This window comes from Sus scrofa, chromosome 8 (genome assembly GCF_054392235.1).
Source record: "Sus scrofa isolate SSC_HxYL_T2T_F1_AM1 chromosome 8, Sscrofa_HxYL_maternal_Yorkshire_Landrace_v2.0, whole genome shotgun sequence".
In the NCBI taxonomy this organism is placed as follows: Eukaryota; Metazoa; Chordata; class Mammalia; order Artiodactyla; family Suidae; genus Sus; species Sus scrofa.
The window spans coordinates 107366412-107385965 of record NC_139390.1 but is presented as its reverse complement, the minus strand read 5'-3'; positions in this window follow the sequence as shown (position 1 = coordinate 107385965).

Below are 19554 nucleotides of genomic sequence, written 5' to 3'. Positions count from 1 at the left end.
AGAGCAAGTTTTGTTCAATAAGATGATGAAAAAAATCATAGCACCATTATTTGTAAATAGTAAGAAACTGGAAGTAATCTAAATATCCATCAGTGAGAGGATGGATTTATATGGAATTATCATACGATAGAATACCTATGGCAGTAAAAAATAGAGTTCTGTGTAAAACAGGAATCTCAAAAATAAGAACAACATTTCAGAAGGATACTTAGGGTATTTAAAGTTTAAGTCATGCAAAATAAGATGTCGTTTTGGGGGATACGTGTAGTAAAAGACTACATGGAAGGAAACAAAAAGCACCAAGCACTGGGGAGGAATTCTTTCATGGAAGAAAAGCTGAAATGTTTCATATCTTTTTAAAAAAAAAATGATTTTTATTTTTTCCATTATGGTTGGCTTACCATGTTCTGTTAATATCTTCTGTACAGCAAAGTGACCCAGTCACACATGCATATATACATTCTTTTTCTCACATTATCCTCCTCATGCTCCATCACAAGTGACTAGATATAGTTCCCAGTGCTATACAGCAGGATCCCATTGCCCATCCACTCCAAATGCAATAGTGGACTCCCAGTCCATTCCACTCCCTCCCCCTCTCCCTTGGCAACCTCCAAGTACATGAGTTTCTTTTCTGTGGAAAGGTTCATTTGTGCTGTATATTAGATTCCAGATATAGGTGATATCATGTGGTATTTGTCTTTCTCTTTCTGACTTATTTCGCTTATTTCACATGAGGGTCTCTAGTTCCATCCATGTTGCTGCAAATGGCATTATTTTGTTCTTTTTTATGGCAGAGTAATATTGCATTGTGTATATAGACCACATCTTCTTAATCCATTCATCTGTCAGTGGACATTTAGGTTGTTTCCATGTCTTGGCTATTGTGAATAGTGCTGCAATGCACACACGGGTACATATATTTTTTTCAAGGAAAGTTTTGTCTAAATATATGCCCAAGTGTGGGATTGCTGGGTCATATGGTAGTTCTATATTTAGTTTTCTGAGGTACCTCCATACTGTTTTCCATAGTGGTTGTACGAATTTACATTCCCACCAACAGTATAGGAGGGTTCCCTTTTCTCCACAGCCTCTCCAGCATTTGTTTTTTGTGGACTTATTCATGATGGCCATTCTGACTGGTATGAGGTGGTACCTCATAGTAGTTTTGATTTGTATTTCTCTAATAATCAGTGATGTGGAGCATTTTTTCCTGTGCTTGTTGGTCATCTGTATATCTTCTTTGGAGAAATGTCTGTTCAGGCCTTGTGCCCATTTTTCAATTGGGTTGTTGGTTTTTTTGCTGTTGCATCATATAAGTTGGAAATGTTTCATATCTTAAACTGAGTGATGGGAATCCAGCCCTTGATTGTGATACAGTACACTTTTTGTATGCCTAAGTATTTTATGATAATTTTTTAAAGATGAGCCTTAAAATGTCATATTGTGGTACAAGGACAAAATGCATTTATAGCAGTATTCCCGTTTTAACTAACATTACAATCATAATCACCACATTCCATGGACTTCCAGTGCAATCCACAATGGCTACAACCCGACGTGTCTAGAAAATCAGGAATACCAGATACGGTGGCATAAAATTCCAGGAGGCAAATAAGAGATCAGGCTTTAGGACCCAGAAAACAAGTTGAAAGAATTTTTTGGTTTTTTCTAGCTTTTTTTTTTCCTTCCAGTTTTGTTGAGATATAATTGACCTACAGCACTGCATAAATTTAAGATGTACAACATAATGATTTGACTTAACATACATTGTGAAATGATTACCACAGTAAATTTAGTGGCCATCCACCATCTCACGTTGATACAATATTAAAGAAATAGAAAAACAACACTTTTTCCTTGTGAAAATGGAAGAAACTTGCTGGTGAAAGTTAGTGTTTGCAGTGGGTGGGAAGAATTAAATCTGGGAGTCAGACATCTGTTTCCATGGCATTGTGATCACGCCAAGAGTTGAAATTTAAGAATTTTAAAAGCTTTTAGAGCACTACATCTTTAGTCAATTCCAAACCAGTTATTTTTTTTTAATATCTTTAGGTAGCTAATTATTACCATTGAAAAGGCATTGATAGTCCTTTATATGAAGTTTGTGCCCTTTCTTCATTGGTAGCAGTGAAGATCTGAGTCACAAAAAAGAGCAAGTCAGATGTTGCTGGCAAGAGTTCACCCCAGCTTTATCTCCATGATGGTTTGATATCTAATTCTAGAGTCTCATGGTTATGGATTTAAAAATAGTGTATGATCCTATTATTTGGGATTGTCTATAATTGAATACATAGTATATAATTCATGGAAAATTTAAGTTCAGCAAGGAAAGAAAATGTCCAGCTTCCTGTCTTAAAGGCAATTTGCTTTTTTTAGCATGTTTGGTGAAAAGTTTGTTGTTAGTTCAGAGTCTTTCCAGGGTTTGGGATATTGACATTGACGCATTTTTTGCAGTGTTCCAAGGGATATTTGAATAGTGCAATTAATGTTTCTTTCTAACAATAAAAGTTAGAAGAATAGCTTCTAACCTTTACTTTTTTGTGACCAAAAAAATTTATTTATAAGCTTAATCTTGACTGCCCCAACATAGCTTTAAAAGTCTTCAGTTCTGTGTTATTTCTAATGTGTAAAACAGGTTTTAAAAATAATGTATAAACTTTCCATTTTGGAAAAATAATTATTGAGTTTATGGAAAAACCAAACCTGAGTATATGTTTAATATATGTTAATCAGGAGAAGGCTATGTAGAAAAGTTGCTTTAAAGATAGAATAAAGTGGGGTTCCCATCATGGCTCAGCGAAAATGAATCTAACCGGCATCCATGAGGACACAGATTCGATCTCTGGCCTCTCTCAGTGGGTTAATGATCCGGCGTTGCCATGAGCTGTGGTGTAGGTCGCAGATGCCGCCTGGATCCAGTGTTGCTGTGGCTACGGTGTAGGCCAGTGGCTACAGCTCCAATTCAACCCCTAGCCTGGGAACCTCCATATGTAGCAGGTGTGGCCCTAAAAAGACCAAAAAAAAAAAAAAAAAAAGAATAAAATAATAAAATGACTTCTCTAGCCTGTTTCTACTTAAATTCCTGAATATGAAGTTGTTAGACTCTTGATTCATTTTGTTGTGTTTCCTTGAGTCCTCCTGTCAAAGATGAGTACATACCAGAGCATCTATGTGGATTGAATTAACATTTGTTTCCAAATATGGTGCACATAGAAATTATAATTCTCCAAATTGATTTGCTTTCCTTCCTTCTGTTTTCATTATACCATTTGTTTGCATGGATAGTCTTTTTACCTAATGTCTATGTCAGATATACCCCAGTAGCCCATATCTTTTGGGGCTCACTTTTGAGGAACAGAATTCACTAGCAAATTTAAGCAGAAAGAGATGGGTTACAAGGTTTTTAATAGTTTACAAAATCACTGGAGAATTTGTAGACTCTTCTTTCAAGACTTAATGATAAACATTTATGAAAACATGTTTAAAGTGTTACATAGAATAAAAGCCAAGGAAATGAAAAAGAAAAATAGAGCTCATCTTTGCTGACATTAGAGATCAGATGAACCCTGTGTTAAATATTTCAAAGGCTATCTGTCAGGTACAACACATTTTGGACCAACTTGAAAAGAATCCAGGAAGTTCAACATACACTCTTCTTGAGAGCACACATGATGTGATAGAAAATATCTTATTCACTTGGTTTGAAGATATCAATTATAAGACTTTTTTTTGGGGGGGGTGTTTGTTTGTTTTGTCTTTTTAGGGCTGCACCCACAGCATTTTGGAGTTCCCAAGCTAGAGGTCCAATCAGAGCTGTAGCTGCCCAGCCTACACCACAGCCACAGCAACGCCAGATCTGAGCCACATCTGCAACCTACACCACAGCTCACAGCAATGCCGGATCCTTAACCCACCTAGCAAGGCCAGGGATGGAACCCCCATCCTCATGGATACTAGTTGGGTTGGTTACCTCAGAGCCATAACGGGAATTCCAAGACTGTTGATTTTAAAACATCTTTTGGGGAGGGAAATGTACTGTAATTTTAATAATATTATTTCTTGATTTCAGAAACATTAAAATGTGAAAAACATACATATTAAAAATCAGTCAAGGAGTTCCCGTGGTGCAGTGATAACGAACCCGACTAGTATCCGTGAGGATGCAGGTTCAATCCCTGGCCTCACTCAATGGGTTAAGGATCTAGCATTGCCGTGAGCTGTGGTGTAGGTGGCAGATGTGGCTCAGATCTGGCATTGCTGTGGCTGTAGTGTAGGCCAGCAGCATGTCCAATTGGACCACTAGCCTGGAAACTTCCATATGCCGCAATTGTGGCCCTAACATCAAAAAAATAAATAAAAATCAGTCAAATACAGTTAAGTGAAAAGGGAACTGACCTGCTCATACATTTATCGTAAGTCCACAGCAATTAAAATGCTATTTGCACCAACATAAAACAATAATGAAAGTATTAACCAGATAATAGAAGAGAAAAGGATATAGAGCTCAGATTTGGAAACCAGGAATAATCAGATTTAAATATTCCTAATAGAAGTAGAAGTAGCAGCAGGGGAAATATGCCCAAGATCTGGGAGTGGAAAGTTTGGGAGTGGGGGGAGAAACAAAGTATAGAAAAATAAACTTGGAACACATTAAGAGGGATATTATTTGTGGAAAGCAATGAAAAATTTAAATATAACTTCTTTGAAGTTTCAAAAAATGTTAAGAAAACCCAGATAATATGGTTCAGGAGATAAAACAGCTTAACAAGATTCAAATGGAACAGAGCTAAGGAAAGGGATTTATTTTTAATTTATTCCACAGAAAGTACTCCTGTGGGTACAAAAATGGCATATTATTTACCATGTAATAATATTCATTACAGCCTTATTAGTTGAAATGGAAAAATATTAGAAACAATTCAAATACCATAAATGAGGCTATTTAAGTAAGTTATGGTACATCCATACAGTGGAACATTACAGTGCTGTAAAAAAAAAAGAGGTTCCTTATAAACTGATCTGAAATTTATCTCCAAGATACAGAGACTCTAAATAACATGGACATATGCTTAAACTCTGCAACAGAGTGTGCAGCGCTCTTATTGTATACACAAGGTGCATACACATATACACACAACTACAATATATTTGCAAAAGCATAAATGGTGCTGAATGTGCTCTATGACCACCATGTAGTAAATCTAAAAATAAATAATGTGGAAACAACAATAACAACAGAAAACAACTGCTTGGAGGTTCAAAATTCATTTTGAAATAATTCTTTGATCAAAGAGCAAGTCAAAATAGTAGAGTATCTGGAAAATAATAACACAAACACTATATATCAAAATTTATGGTTGTTTTCCCTATAGCTATCTCGCAAAAATTCTTAAGCATGGATAGTTTTACAGGCAAAAATTCATTTAGATCTTCAACCTGATCATCGTTATTCTATTTAAACTGTTTCAGAGCATAAAGAAAAAGGAATTCCCAACTCTTGTTATTATTAATAACAACTAGGTTGGCCCTAAAAAGCAAAAAAAAAAAAAACAAAAAATGATAATTAACTGAGGGGATTATTATGTAACTAATATGTCTTCAGACTTCACTGGCAAAATAAAGTCACATTGTCTTGTATACCTAATTTATGTCTTTAAGCCTTCGTTCCCCAATAACCAGAAGTCCATGCTACTGATTTTACCCCTTCAGATACTTTCCAGGACTCTCCCATCAATATATTTCAATGTTTTCTAAGTACACAATGGCAGTAGCCTAATACCAGCTCTTCACTGTCTACTCACCCCACCCCAGCCGAGAGCCACTCATCACCCCTGGCCCTGGTGCTCTTCTCACAAGCTCCTCCAGGTCACCACTGCTCTTCGCTTTCTCTTTGCCCCAAGTTAGGCAGGAACCTCACTGCAACTCCTCTGGTACATAGGCTAAGGTTAGGACGTAAATTTTTTTTTTTTTTTTTTTTTTTACAAAACTAATGAGAGAACATTATTTTTAGAAAACTAATGATGAAAACTTAATGTCATATCAGATATCAGGGTTCCTAGAGTCTGCATCCATGTTCCTTCTTGGGCATGTGGTCTCTCTCTACTATCCTGTTGAAAGAACCAGCCTATGACATACTAACTGTATGTAGTGTCCTTCACTATGTGCTCCAACTGAGACACAGTAATTTCTTCCATTCTGCCCACCATGAAAGCTGATGTCACCTATGGTACAGTCATCTAACTCATCTGTACCCCAAATTTTCATTCTAGAGATTTAGGTTATTTCTGTATAATTGAAATTTACATTTTTAACCACCAATCTTTCCTCTAAAGATAAATTTCTCTTCTGCCTTGAGAACAGCAGTAAATAACATCAGGAAGTTTTAAGACTGCTTTTAGATTATCAAGTTTCTAGAAATATATTCCAGGCTTAAAGGAATATAATATCACCTTTCCAAGCCCTAGAATTCAATAAGATGGATCTTGACTGGTGTCGCCATGAAGGGGACAGGAAAAGGAAGAGAATATAGGGAGCTGAAGAGGATGCCTTATAAGTGGAGAAAGAAGACATTTTTAGGAAGCAGCAACAAAGAGTCAGTGAGGAGGATCCAATTCAGAAAACATCATTGGATTTAGTTCCTAGTAGTTCGTGAACGAACTTTAAGGAAGCTATATCAATGGAGTAATAAATAGAGGCTAATAGTGATTACGCTATGATGTTACATGCATTATGTGGCTTTTTCCAAAAAAAAAATTAATACAATAAGTGTGCCAGTTAGGTTCTTTTCTTCCAACTCCAAACCAAACCTTCTAAATTTTGCATTATGGTGCTACGGCAGGTACTCCGCCTACCACTGCATTGCTTCATTGCCAGCTGATGTCCTAATAGGCTGTGCCAGTAGGAGGCGCTAGAGGAAGACTGCAAAGCTGGGGTAGAAGACAGAACTGGCTCCTTTCTGTTTCCTGTGGGCTCCCTGTGTCCTCCCTGCCTGCTTCCTGAGCATCACCTGAGCATAACCATTTTTTTAACCCCAACAGTGGAAGTTCCTTTCCACAGCAATTGAATCCAACGTTTGCAAATGCAGCCTCATTACACGTTCCTTTTGCTCAGAGATGCTGAGCACCAGGAGCATGCGGGGAGAGTCTAAGGACAGTAGACCAAGGACCATTTAATGTAACAGTGGGTTGAGCTGGATGTATGATCTAGGTACATTTATCATAGATTTGGGATTAAATGTGTTAAATTTGTTTAGCTGCAAGTGACTGTAATAGGTGCTACTTCTTTATTTTACTTGTTTATTCATTGTCTATATTGCCCCCATTGCTTCATGTATGTGCAGGAGTTTATCTCTGTTTTGTTCAAAGATGTATTCTCCCCAATTTCCATTGTAAGTGAAGGAAAATTTTTTGGCCTCTGTTGCAAATCTAAAAAAAAAAAAAAGAAAAAAAAATCATTTAATTTGCATATTTCTACCAAAAAAAATTTTTTTTGGTAGACTTCTGTTCTTGGCCCCTCTGTATAACTTCTTGGTGGGAATTCTTCAGAAAACTTGTGATTTTTCTGTGATTGAATAAAGGCAAAAGAGCCTATTGGCTGAGAGTGAAAGGACAGTAGTTCTCCATTTCAGCTGTTCCTACTAAGCTTCTGAGGTTCTGTCAAGAGAGAAATCTGGTTCTTTATCTCCTGCTTTCACCTTTAACAGTTCACCACTTTATTTCTCCATGTAACTCCCCTTTAGTAATAAAATATCTAGTAAAAACTAGGAGTTGGTGAAAACATTCAAGTAGATACAGAATTATTAACACACATTTTTAAACATTTTGTTCACAAAGGCCCACGCTTCTGGAAAATGTTGAGATTTTGGTAGGTTTTCTCTCAAAAAAAAAAAAAAAAATCTGATGTAGCTGAAAAATATTACAGTGAAGTTTTAGCACAGAGCCAGGTTGTACCAACCCAAGAAACAGTAAGGATGTTTCCAGTGACTTCTGGGGTACTTTGTATTTTTCACCTCTGAGGGCAAGTTAGAGTTCATTATCACAGAGCCCACCAGCCCCAGAATCACAGGAATCACAGCTCAGAACCACAGGAATTAGTCCAGAGCTCTGGGCAGAAGTTAAGTGTCATTGCTGCGCAGGGTCGAGCTTTTCCTGAGGTCTCAGCAGAGAGAAGGTCCAAAGGCTTCCCCCCTCCCTTCCCTTTACCATGGTCTTAACTGGCCAGCTCCGGTGGACTCTAGGTGAACCCATTAGGAAGCACACTGGGGAAGAGGGCAAGAGAATTTGGGCAAAATGTGGATAATAATACACCAATTGCATTGGAACACTCACCCATCTCATGGGGGTGCCGTGAGAACCAATTAATGTTTGTAAAGGCATTTGAGTTCCTTGGAGGGAAGGTGCCACCAGAGCGCTAAGCATTATTGTGAAGGGATTATGTGCACAAATACAATACCAGGAGCCAGGATATTACTAAAAATAAAGCAGAACTTTCTGTGAGGAAGGTAAGGAAGGAAATGCCTCACTGAAAAAAGCTTAACTGTCTTTTAATACAAATGCTTAGCCTACCCGGTAATGGAACAGCAAATCTGAGATTCTATTCTAGGTAAAGGATTATGTTTTCTCGGCATTGTCAAGGTACTGTGGAACAAAACAAAATGACTGCTTTACCAGAAAGAAGGTTATAGTCTTTGAAAAAGATATTAAGAAGATATTTGGCTATTGCACTGTGTCCATCCATGAGGAAAAAGGCAACAGAAAAGCAAATGTTTATTTGCATTTGGGGTGAAGGGGTTTTAAAAATTGGAAGAAAGGCAACTGCTTCAAATTAAAATAACTGTTGATTGTGGCTCCCAATAAATCTAGTAATGAAGATTAAAGTGTGTTAGAAACTGAAATACATTTTTCATTTGCTTCTCTTTCAAACATGTGCTTAAAAGCCCTAAGTTAGAAAAAAAAGCCCTAAGTAATATATTCTTGCTTGTGCATTTACAGAGACCGACCACATTAGCTATGTTAAAACAAACAAACAAACAAACAAAAACACCTGTATTTCATCTGTATGATAAGTGCAATATGCTATATTTATGAAATAAGTCATGCAGTGTTTTCAAAGCCCTTGTTAGGCATTGGGTTAATAAAACTCACAGCAGAAATAGGAATAAAAATGCTGTCTCTTCCCAACCCTTCTTTCTGACCCTTTTCTTCTTCTCCACCTGCTTATTTTATAACAAGGCCTCTGGAGTCTGAAGCAGATTAACAAACAAATAAATCCTTTAATGTCATGGAATACTTTCCCCAGCATAAATGGGATTAATCTGCCAACCCAGCAAATTCTACATTTCAAATACCTCAGCTGCATAATAAGCCATTTATGCCAACCCCCTAATTTATGGCACAAAGGTCATTTTATTTCAATGTTTGTGCTAGTTAAATTTTCTTTCTCCATTCTTGCCTTTCATTCCATCTCCCACTCTGTCAGTTTTCCACCTTTGAAAATGTCCCAAGTGTAGCCTTTAGAAAAGCATCAAAGAGCACAAATAATGACCTGTGGCTCCCAGAGAAGTCGGAAGAGTGGAAAGAATATAGAACCTGAACAGCTTTCCACTAGCGCCAGAAGATCCATCTCCAGAACTTCTCGCGCTGGCTCTGGCTGTGCAGCAGCCCGTGAGGCCTGAACATCACAGGCAAACACAGGCCTCTATACCTGCCAAAACTTGGTTCCCCTCAGTTTTACCAAAATAACGAGGAAAGGCAGGGCTGCTTCCGAAGACCCCCCTCAGACATTTTAAGAACTGGAAATGGGTTGAGATTTGTATGAATGGAGAAGTCTCTGATCTAAGAATGAGAAGGAATCTCCAAGCGCCATCAAATTCGGTGACTGGCTCAAGGTCACAAGGAAAGAGGTTGGGGCAGGTGGGTGGTTTATGGTCACCCGTTCTCCACCTCCCTGAGCCATGCTCTTCCTACCAAACCGCACTGCTTCTGTGAGCCAAGGATCACTATGCTGCTCCTGTTCAGGAATCTAAAGGGGAAAAGACTATTTGGGGAGTTATTTACTCAAAACCATTGGATAAATTCTGAGTCATATTAACATTTCCCTTTACTCACCCTTTGAAACTTGAGCGACATGAGTCACCAAACTAGTCTATCCTCTCAGTTGGTGACCAAAGGGAAATGCTTCATTTAAGAAGTAGGTCCTTAGGGCTGTTGTGGATACATTGCTGAGAGTCACAATGAACAAAGTTATGACGAATAGTAAGGCCGGAAGATCCCTGCAGCTGTGAGCCAGGGAGGATCCTCTTTCCTAAAATACAAGGTCTCCTTCAGGCCTTTAGGCTAAAATAGTAGGAACAATGGGGAAAGGAAGAATGAGAACATAAGTGTGTTTCTAAAGAACAGTCAGGACATCAGGCCCTTTTATTGCAAAACAGAAAAGGGGCCTAATAGATGAAGTACCAGCAGACAACATGATGGAGGCATCTTAGCAATAGGATGTCAAGTAAAAAAGAGAGGCCCCAAAGATTAGATACCATATGACACCCTTGATGTAGGTTAAAGCAACCAAAATTATTTAAAGCCATGAGTAATTTAGGAATACAATAAAACAATATAGAAGGAAAAGCAAGAAGTTGATGAGACCAGGATTCAGGATGATGGTGGGGAGGGCGGGTGATGCTGGTGGGGAAATGTATGGTTAGACATGAGTTATTTTCCTGTCCTATTTTTGTTTTGGGAGATATGTTCCTAGATGCTAAGTACATTTACAGAAATTATTTACATACCTCAGATTGAGCATGTATGCTATTTATACTTAAGATATATAAATAATTTATGTACTTAGTTATATAATAAAAAAGTAAATAACTGAATTCTAGCTGAACATTCACAGCCCAGTGATAACAGTGTACCGTGAATCAAGGGCCCTTGGCTTGTAGCTGGCCATCCTCTCTCTGTATCTGCTCACATCATCTTTGCTCCACTCTGTCACTGTGTCGAATTTCCCCTTTTTAATAAGACTCTGATCATACTGGATGAAGAACTACTCTAATGCCTTCATGCTCTTGATTACTTCTCTTAAGACCTCTTCTCCAAATGAGGTTACATTCTGAGATACTGGGGGTCAGGATTTCCACATGCCTTTTCCTGGTCAGACACAAGTCAGCCAATATCAGCAATGCCCAATACTTGACTGTTAGGATTGGGAAGGGAAGAAAACAATTACTTTAATTGCATATTTACAACACAGTTTTCAAAGTTTTTTCTTAATTTTAGCACTGCTGCCTTAAACACTGTGAATGGAAGAAAGCATAGAAAGACGATTGAAATGCTCCAAACTCATTACCCAGAGAGATAGAGAAAGACAGAGAGGAATTTCATTATGTGAGTCTTTTGTTAACTGAAGTATAGTTGATTTACGATATTATATTAGTTTTAGGTGTACAAAATAGTTATTCAAAATTTTTATAGGTTATACTCTAAAGTTGTTATAAAGTATTGGCTATAGTCTCTATGCTATACAATATATCCTTGTAGCTAATTTTATACATAATAATTTGTACCCCTCCCCAGCTCACCCCTCCCCACTTCCCTTTCCCCACTAGTAACCGCTAGTTTGTTCTCTATGTCTGTGAATTTGTTTCTGTTTTGTTATACATGTTCATTTCTTTTACTTTTTAGATTGCACATATAAGTAACAACATAGAGTATTTGTCTTTATCAGTTTGACTTATTCCACTAAATATTCTGTAGATTTACCCATGTTGCTGCAAATGGCAGAATTTCATTCTTTTTTATGGCTGAGTAATATTCTATTGTATGTATGTACCACATCTTCTTTACCCATTCATCTGTTGCTTGACACTTAGGTTGCTTCCATATCTTGGCAGTTGTAAATAATGCTGCTATGAATATTAGGGTGTATGAATCTTTTCAAATTAGTGTTTTCATTTTCTCTGGGTCTTTTTAATTAATCACAGATATTGATCCCAAAACATTAAGCCAACTTTGACCCATTCTCCTCCTTAAAGCACCCCCTCGATCCTAGTTATATTTTCTATCATGCCACATCTATCAAGATTTAAAGACATCACTTCTTTCGTCCTGGAGTCTCTTTACTACATGAATTTGTAAAAGATGTCCAAGGCTATTTATGGAAAAAAAAAAAAACTCACAAAAAACAAAAAAGAGGAGTTCCTTTTGGCACATCCTGGTTAAGGATCCAGCATTGTCACTGCAGTGGTTCAGTCACTGCTGTGGTATCAATTCACTCCCTGGCCTGGGAACTTCGTGTGCCTCAGGCACAGTGCCCCCAAAATAGCAACCTTATGGACACTGCTCATGTACAAAAGCATAGACAGCCTAGACTGTCATAGATCTAAGGTAAAATATAAAGCATAAATATTGCTCCGGAGTAAATCCTGACCTGTTATTACACCAGTCCCTCCATGATTAGCCTTCTCATCCTTGAACTGAACCCCCTCCATGGCTGAAGCCCCAGACCAGCTGCCGGATTCTCTGCGCCACCACCTGCTCAGCTGGACTGCTACCAGAGTGTCTACCTAGACATCACCCTGGGGACTAGGTTTGAATGCTTACTTAATGGCATTTATTTTGCATGTACCCTTTCCTTATATGGATTTCTCTCCTGATGTTATAACTTATTCAGGACAAAGGATTATTGGAGTCTCAAGTCCCGCTATCCTTACTTCACACCCAGCACTTGAATCGTGTGCTTCTCTGTGAGTTTGCCCAGAATACCATCCCACTGTCCACAACCCAACCTTTTGCCCCTGAGCCTCTCTGGACAATTGCAGCTGGAAACCATACCTGTGCTTCAGTGATACTGCAGAGGAAATTGAACAACTAAAAGCTTTTGAAGATTGAAAGAGAGGTTGCTAAAACTCCTTGAAAAAAGATAGACAAAAGAAATCTGCCCCGTACAGAATGAGGCCATGATCAGAAGGGCAGAGCTTGGTCAGAGAGTTTATCTTGATGTGTGAGGTAGTCTTGACACCACTTGCCTAATTAAAGTGTAAACTGACTTGTTTACTCAGTGTCACACTCAGTCATTCAAAAATTTTCAAAATGCTCAAGTGTATAGGCTCAAGATTACAGGAGGTCTTTTCTTGAGGACAGGTCATTAAGGGAAGATAATCAGAGTCAGATTAGGGCACACGGTGGTAGGAACAGCAATAGTGAGAAGGGAGCAGATGCCAGGCCTTGGCTTCTAACCTGCAGCACCAGGATGATGGTGCCCTCTGCCTGGGCAGCCCTCACTTTGATGACCACGACTCTTGGCCTTCTAGGCCTGCCCATCCTGTCCGCTAATGTTGATAGAATGTGAAGAGAACACGTTCTAGCCTTCTAATAAGAGGGACGAAAATCTCTGTGTAGCCCCAAAAGCATTCCTGGCCTTCTACTCCAAACACTCAAGATCAAGGTCATTCTGCTGAGAAGGCAGGTAGGGCTGTAGTCAAGAGCAAGCTTAGAGAGTTCCTGTCGTGGCTCAGTGGAAATGAATCTGACTAGCATACACGAGGACACAGGTTCAATTCCTGGCCTTGCTCAGTGGGTTAAGGATCTAGCGTTGGCATGAACTGTGTATAGGTCACAGGCTCGGCTTGGATCCTGCGTTGCTATGGCTGTGGCGTAGGCCAGCAGCTACAGCTCCAATCCAACCCCTAGCCTGGGAACTTCCATGTGCCGAGGGTTTGGCCCTAAAAATATTTAAAAAAAAAAAAAAAAAAGAGCAGGCTTAGACTTCACTTTCAGACAGCTCCGGCTTTGAACCCCATCTCTACTGTCCTCTCCCTATGTGATCCCTGGTCACACAGCCTTCCCAATATAAATTTCTTAGTCTGTCCTACTAAGAGTATTCTGTTTTTACCCACAGAATATTTTTGACACCAAATGTGTGAGCTTTCCATACCAAGCAATTCTCTGTGGATACCAAGTGTCCTGTAAGTCAATTAAATTTGGACACTGACTACCTGGAATTAGTCCAAATACTAGAGGTGAAGCACTGGTCCAATAAGACTGTGCCTCCTCTCCTTGAGTTGCCAATTGCAAGTCTGAGTCACTTGCACTTCTGACTGATGGGCTCTAGATCAGAGGTTCCCACAAGCCCCTCCTCAGGTGTGGTAATTTGCTGGAACAGCTCACAGAACTCAGAAAGACATTTCACTTACCATTACCTGTTTGTTATAAAGGAAAAAACCCAGGAAGAGCCAAGCAGAAGAGCTGCACAAGCAGGGGAGCAGAGCTTCTGTGCTCCCTCCAGACACACCACTCTCCCAGCGCCTTGATGAGCTCACCAGGCCTGAAGCTCTCCAAACCTGGGGTTCTTGGTGGTTCCACTATGTACACATGATTGATGAAGGCATTTGCCATGGGCAATTAACTCAACCTCCAACTCTCTCCACTCTCCAGAGATGAAGGGTTCCTCTAGCAATTGGCCCCAATCCCCAAGCCATCTAGGGGACCACCCAGAGTCCCCTCATTAGCAACCATGTCAGGTATGGTTGGCAGGAGCTTGTTAAGACACTTACCCCTAATACCCAGGAAAGCACAAGGGTTTACAGAGCTCTATGTCAGGAACCAGAGATGAAAACCAAATACACGTATTTATTTTTTTTCTATTTGTTGTTGTTGTTGTTGTTTTTACGGCTGCACCGCAGCATATGGAGGTTCCCAGACTAAGGGTCAAATCAGAGTTGTAGCCATCGACCTACACCACAGCTCACAGTGACGACAGATCCTATCCCACTGAGCAAGGCCAGGGGTTGAACCCGAGGCCTCATGGTTACTAACTGGGTTCGTTACCGCTTAGCCACAACAGGAACTCCCACATATTTCTTATTATATCACATTATCACACTCTGAAACACAAAACACTGCAACATCTACCTTTTAAGGTTGTGAAGGATAAAATGAAATAACGTGTGTAAAGTGTGACGCAGCTCTCATTCTTAATGAGAGCTCAGGGCCCTCGCACCTCCCTCCCAGCCCTGGTTCTCAGCACAGGGCACGGCCTCCCTGAGTGTACATCCTTCTGCCCTTTAAACATATCCTGTGGAAACTCAAACAATTCGGAGAAGTTTTTCTGCACAGCCATCACCTGTTCTTTTTCACAGGGATTATTTATGAGTGTTCAATCTGACACTGGGGTGGGTGTTTCTTAGTCGGGTTGTTTGTTTTTTGGGTTTTGGTTGTTTTTTCATTTGTTTTTGGTCTTTTTCTTTTTTTTTTTTTTTTTTCCCCTCAGAATTTCCCTTTCTCGTGAATCATATTCCTGGCCAACAGGGGCATACCTATCATTTTTCTGAACTTTCTAAAGCCTGTTTCCCTAAGTCCAGACTCACGTCAGCACAGCCTGATGGTCTCTTTCCTCTATTTGACCAGGAATGACACAGTCATTTTTTCTCAAGGTTCCTGGAAATTACACAATAGCCATCAGGTTCTTTTTCGTCAGAATGAAGTCAAGAATAGCAGTTCCCTTGTTGTTTCCTCTGTCTTCTTGGAGTGAGGCTGTCTTGGAGACTGGCAAGGACTTACCACACTGTTTTCTTTTCCAGTACCATTTTTTCAAAATTGAGGTATAGTTGACGTACAACATCCCCTGGTTTAACTTTTAGCGGAAGAAGCCTTCTAGTACAATCTGAACCTTTGAAGCTGGTTCATCATCGTCATTATCTAATTTGCTTACTTTATACCTAGTATCGATAAGGCATTTTTTCACTTCACTTTCAGAATAATAAACAGAGAAGGACAAATACTGTAACACTTGTATGTGGAAACTTTAACGAAAAAAAAGTCAAACTCATAGAAGCAGAGAGTAGAAAAGTGGTTGCTAGGGAATGGGGAGTGGGGGAAATGGAGACTGGTAAAGGATATAAACTTTAATTTTGACTCTAGTTAAATAACACTGCATGTATAATTGAAATTTGCTAAGAGAATAGAACTTAAATAGTCCCGCCAATTTTTTTTTTAAAGGCAAACATGTGAGGCCATGGATGTGTTAACTTGATGGGGGTAATCCTTTCACAATGTACACATATGTACGTACATCAAATCATCACATTGTATACTTTAAATATCTTGCGGTTTTATTTGCCAATTATACCTCAAAGCTAAATAAAATAAAATAAAATAAAATTTTTAAGAAAGCCAAAAGGAACAGGTAGGTGCTATTAGCATTTCCCATTTTACAGATATGGAAACTGAAGCAATAAGTGAGTATGTAATTTGCCTAAAGCCACGTGGTTTGCAAATACCGGGGCGGGGATTATTACCTGCCTCCCAACTACTCTCTACCTTTTCTCCTGCTTGGTTCAAAGACCAGCTCCCCGGGGTTCCCACTGTGGCTCAGCGATAAAGAATGCGACGTATATATCCTTGAGGGTGCGGGTTCACTCCCTGGCCCCGCTCAGTGAGTTACATACAGTGTAGGTCACAGACAGGCTCTGATATGGCGAGTTGCTCTGGCTGTGGTGTAGGCGGATAGCTCGGCTCCAACCCCTAGCCTGGGAACTTTCATGTGCCACAGGTGCAGGGCTAAAAAAAAGGCAAGCTGCCTAACTCAGCGGCTTCCCACCTTGGGGAAGCTGCTTAATGTCTGTGTCTCGATGTCCTCATTTGCAAAAATGGGAATAACAGTCTCAGATTCCGAAAGATTGTTATGAAAATGAAAAGGAAGCACCACTTGCGGCAGCAGGTAGCACCAGTCCTCTCCTGGTAAGCGGGGTGCACGTCCCGCTCCGCTGTCAGTAGTCAAAGCATCCTCACTATTCCTGCCGCCCCACGTCTCCTCTGTTCTCACGCTGCTCCCACGCTACTCGCTCTCTTCACATGTTCATAGCTCTGAAGTCAGATTCCGTCATATAATCAATACATACACTTTAGCTTTTCCCCTGAAAAGTTATTACTTGATGGTGTGCCTTTTTCTAAATGGCATCTGTGAATCAAGGAGATATATCATTTCTGTGTGTGCTTATTTTGTCCGGCTAGTTTATTGACAACTTAAGGGCAAGAGGCAATCTTGAACTGGAGTTCGCTCAACGCCCAAGACCGACACATTCTAAACATTCAATAAATAGCCAGCGGCACATTAGTATTTGTCAAAAGCGAATTCAGCAGCTCTGCGCTGTGCTGAGTAAAAGGTGCCTCTTCCCCCGCCGCCCCCGCCACCGTCCCCTACCCCCCCAATGCAGGAAGCGAGTCGGGTTGAGGCGGACAAGCTGTGTTTTCCTCCAGGGTCCTTTTCCCTTACAATGGAGAGGGGCCCCCGGCGCTTCCTGGAGGGAGCAGAGACAACTGCTGCCCGCAACAGCTGGGGTCTCGGCAAAGCCCTCCCCTGGGCTTTCCCAGGAGATGCTGTCTCTAAAGCCGAGGAGCCGAGGAGCTAGAGGGCAAGGGAAAATGCGTTTGTCTGGGCCACGTTGCTGAGCTCCAGCGCTGAGACGTCCTCGGTAAGAGGACAAAAGGAGAGCTGGATTCTCTTCTCCGCGGTGGGAGGTGTGCCCGCCGGCGACTGGGAAGGCGGATGCAGATGCTTTAGAGGGACTGGATGGGAGAGTGAACGCGCTTAGGAGGCGGCGGCGGTCAGAGTAGCACCTGCGGGGACCAGCTGGGCAGGAACTACAGGAAACAAGGGCACGGAGATGGTGTCATTGGTCTGCATCAGCAGTGTTCATGCCTTGCCTTTTCAAGACTTTGATGCTCCAGAGCAAACAAATAAATACAAAATAATTCGTCTGAAGATTGGTCTTCGAAACCTCAAGCTGGAGATCTTTTTTTCCCCCTGAAATTAAGAAAGTTTCTAACTCACTGATCTATGGACAAGTGAAGTTACGTCCTGACTCTGGGTACATTCTTACCTGCTCTTTAATGGTTTCGAAATTAGAAAGAGTAGATTGCCCGTTATAGCCTCCTCCAGTATCACCCTTCTTTTTATTTAAAGGGGTTACAGAAACAGCGTATGTGTAGCACAAACTTCTGTGACATATATACTGGTTCGCAAATATTTTACAATATTTCACTGTGGATTTGAAAAAAAGTAGAGTTGTCCAGCTTCCTGTCTACACAGAGAAATGTCCCCTTGGGTTTCCAGGGGTTTTCTTTGAGGTTTTTTTTTTTTTTTTTTTTTTTTTCTTTAGTTTCTGTTCTGACTGACAAGGCCCAGTGCTGGAGTTGCATATTGTGGAACGCTGCTTTTCTTTGTGTCTTTGTGTACTAATAGAAACTGAAACATGCTTCTGGATGAGCTCCCTCTCCTAATGAAAGGGAGCTATATATTCTGCTTCTCCTGTCACTCAGCTCATGTTAAGGGCAGAAGTGGCCCAGTCAGTCCTCACCATGGGAGTGACTTGTGGGGGAAGTGCATCCTGTCCCACCATCTGCTAGGGATCATTTTGGTAAATAATAAAAGATAAAATATTTTTCTGCACTTTTTGCTAGAAATTTAAAATTACGGCTCTTCTCAAATGCTTACCTCAGCCCTCTTCCTGTCCATTCTATAGGGCGACCATATTGCCAACTCCAGGGGCAGGATCCCTCTGGGCTCCAGGCTGGAGTCTCCCAGCTCTGCAGCCCCTGCAGGAAAAAAATGATATGTGGGAGCAATTGCCTTTCTTCAATCCTGTGAGGTGTCTTTTCATTTGGTTCCATTCTCTCAGGTCCTACAAAGCCCCTACAGCTCTTCTTTCCTCCCCTCTCTGGAACTTTCCTCCTTCTGCCATAGCCATCCCCAAGGCCCAGGGATGGACATTTTTGGAAAAGTTTCATAACATATCTTACTTTTGGATAGTTTGTTAACCTCTTTGGTCAAGGTTAAAATATGCCTGGAGAAGTCCTGTGCTTAAAAAATAAGGAACAAAAAAACCAATCAACCAACCTATCAACAACAGCAAAAATAAACTCAATTTAACTCTGTTTAACCTGGAATTTCCCAGATGATCTGTGCTCATTTGTTTCATGATACTGGTAGCTTTGGGAGTTGCTGTCCTAGAGCTTCCTGGCCACCTTCTAGGCCCAAAGAAGTCATAGCAGTTTGGTAGAACTGTTTAATGAGGTTCCAGGGAGCTATATATGATCTATATTATGTCTAAACTTTTATGTTGTTGTCCTAAAGTAGGTAACATCTAGAAATCCAGTTGGATTATTGTTCTTCGAGCCCCATTATGTAGAGATTATTCTGCCAGTGAACATGAAAAAAGACAATTGCTACACCTGTCCAAGTCTAGGAGGTGAGAATGGAGACAGACAGACTAGAAATGTTATAGACTAAGGCCATCTGACCCAAGAATGGCCTCTTAAGGAAACAATACCCAGATCTGGTTCTCAATTGCATTCACGTAAAGAAATTGGATTTGGTTAATACACTCAGGTGATCAGGAGCAAAGCTATTGACTCATTAAGAAACCTCACACACCATACCAAATGCTGGTATGGACTAGAGCAACAGGAGCTCCCATTCCTTGGTGATGAGAATGCAAAATGGTGTCGCCACTTTGGAAGACAGTTTGGCAGTTCCTTACAGAATGTGTTCTTATGCTAC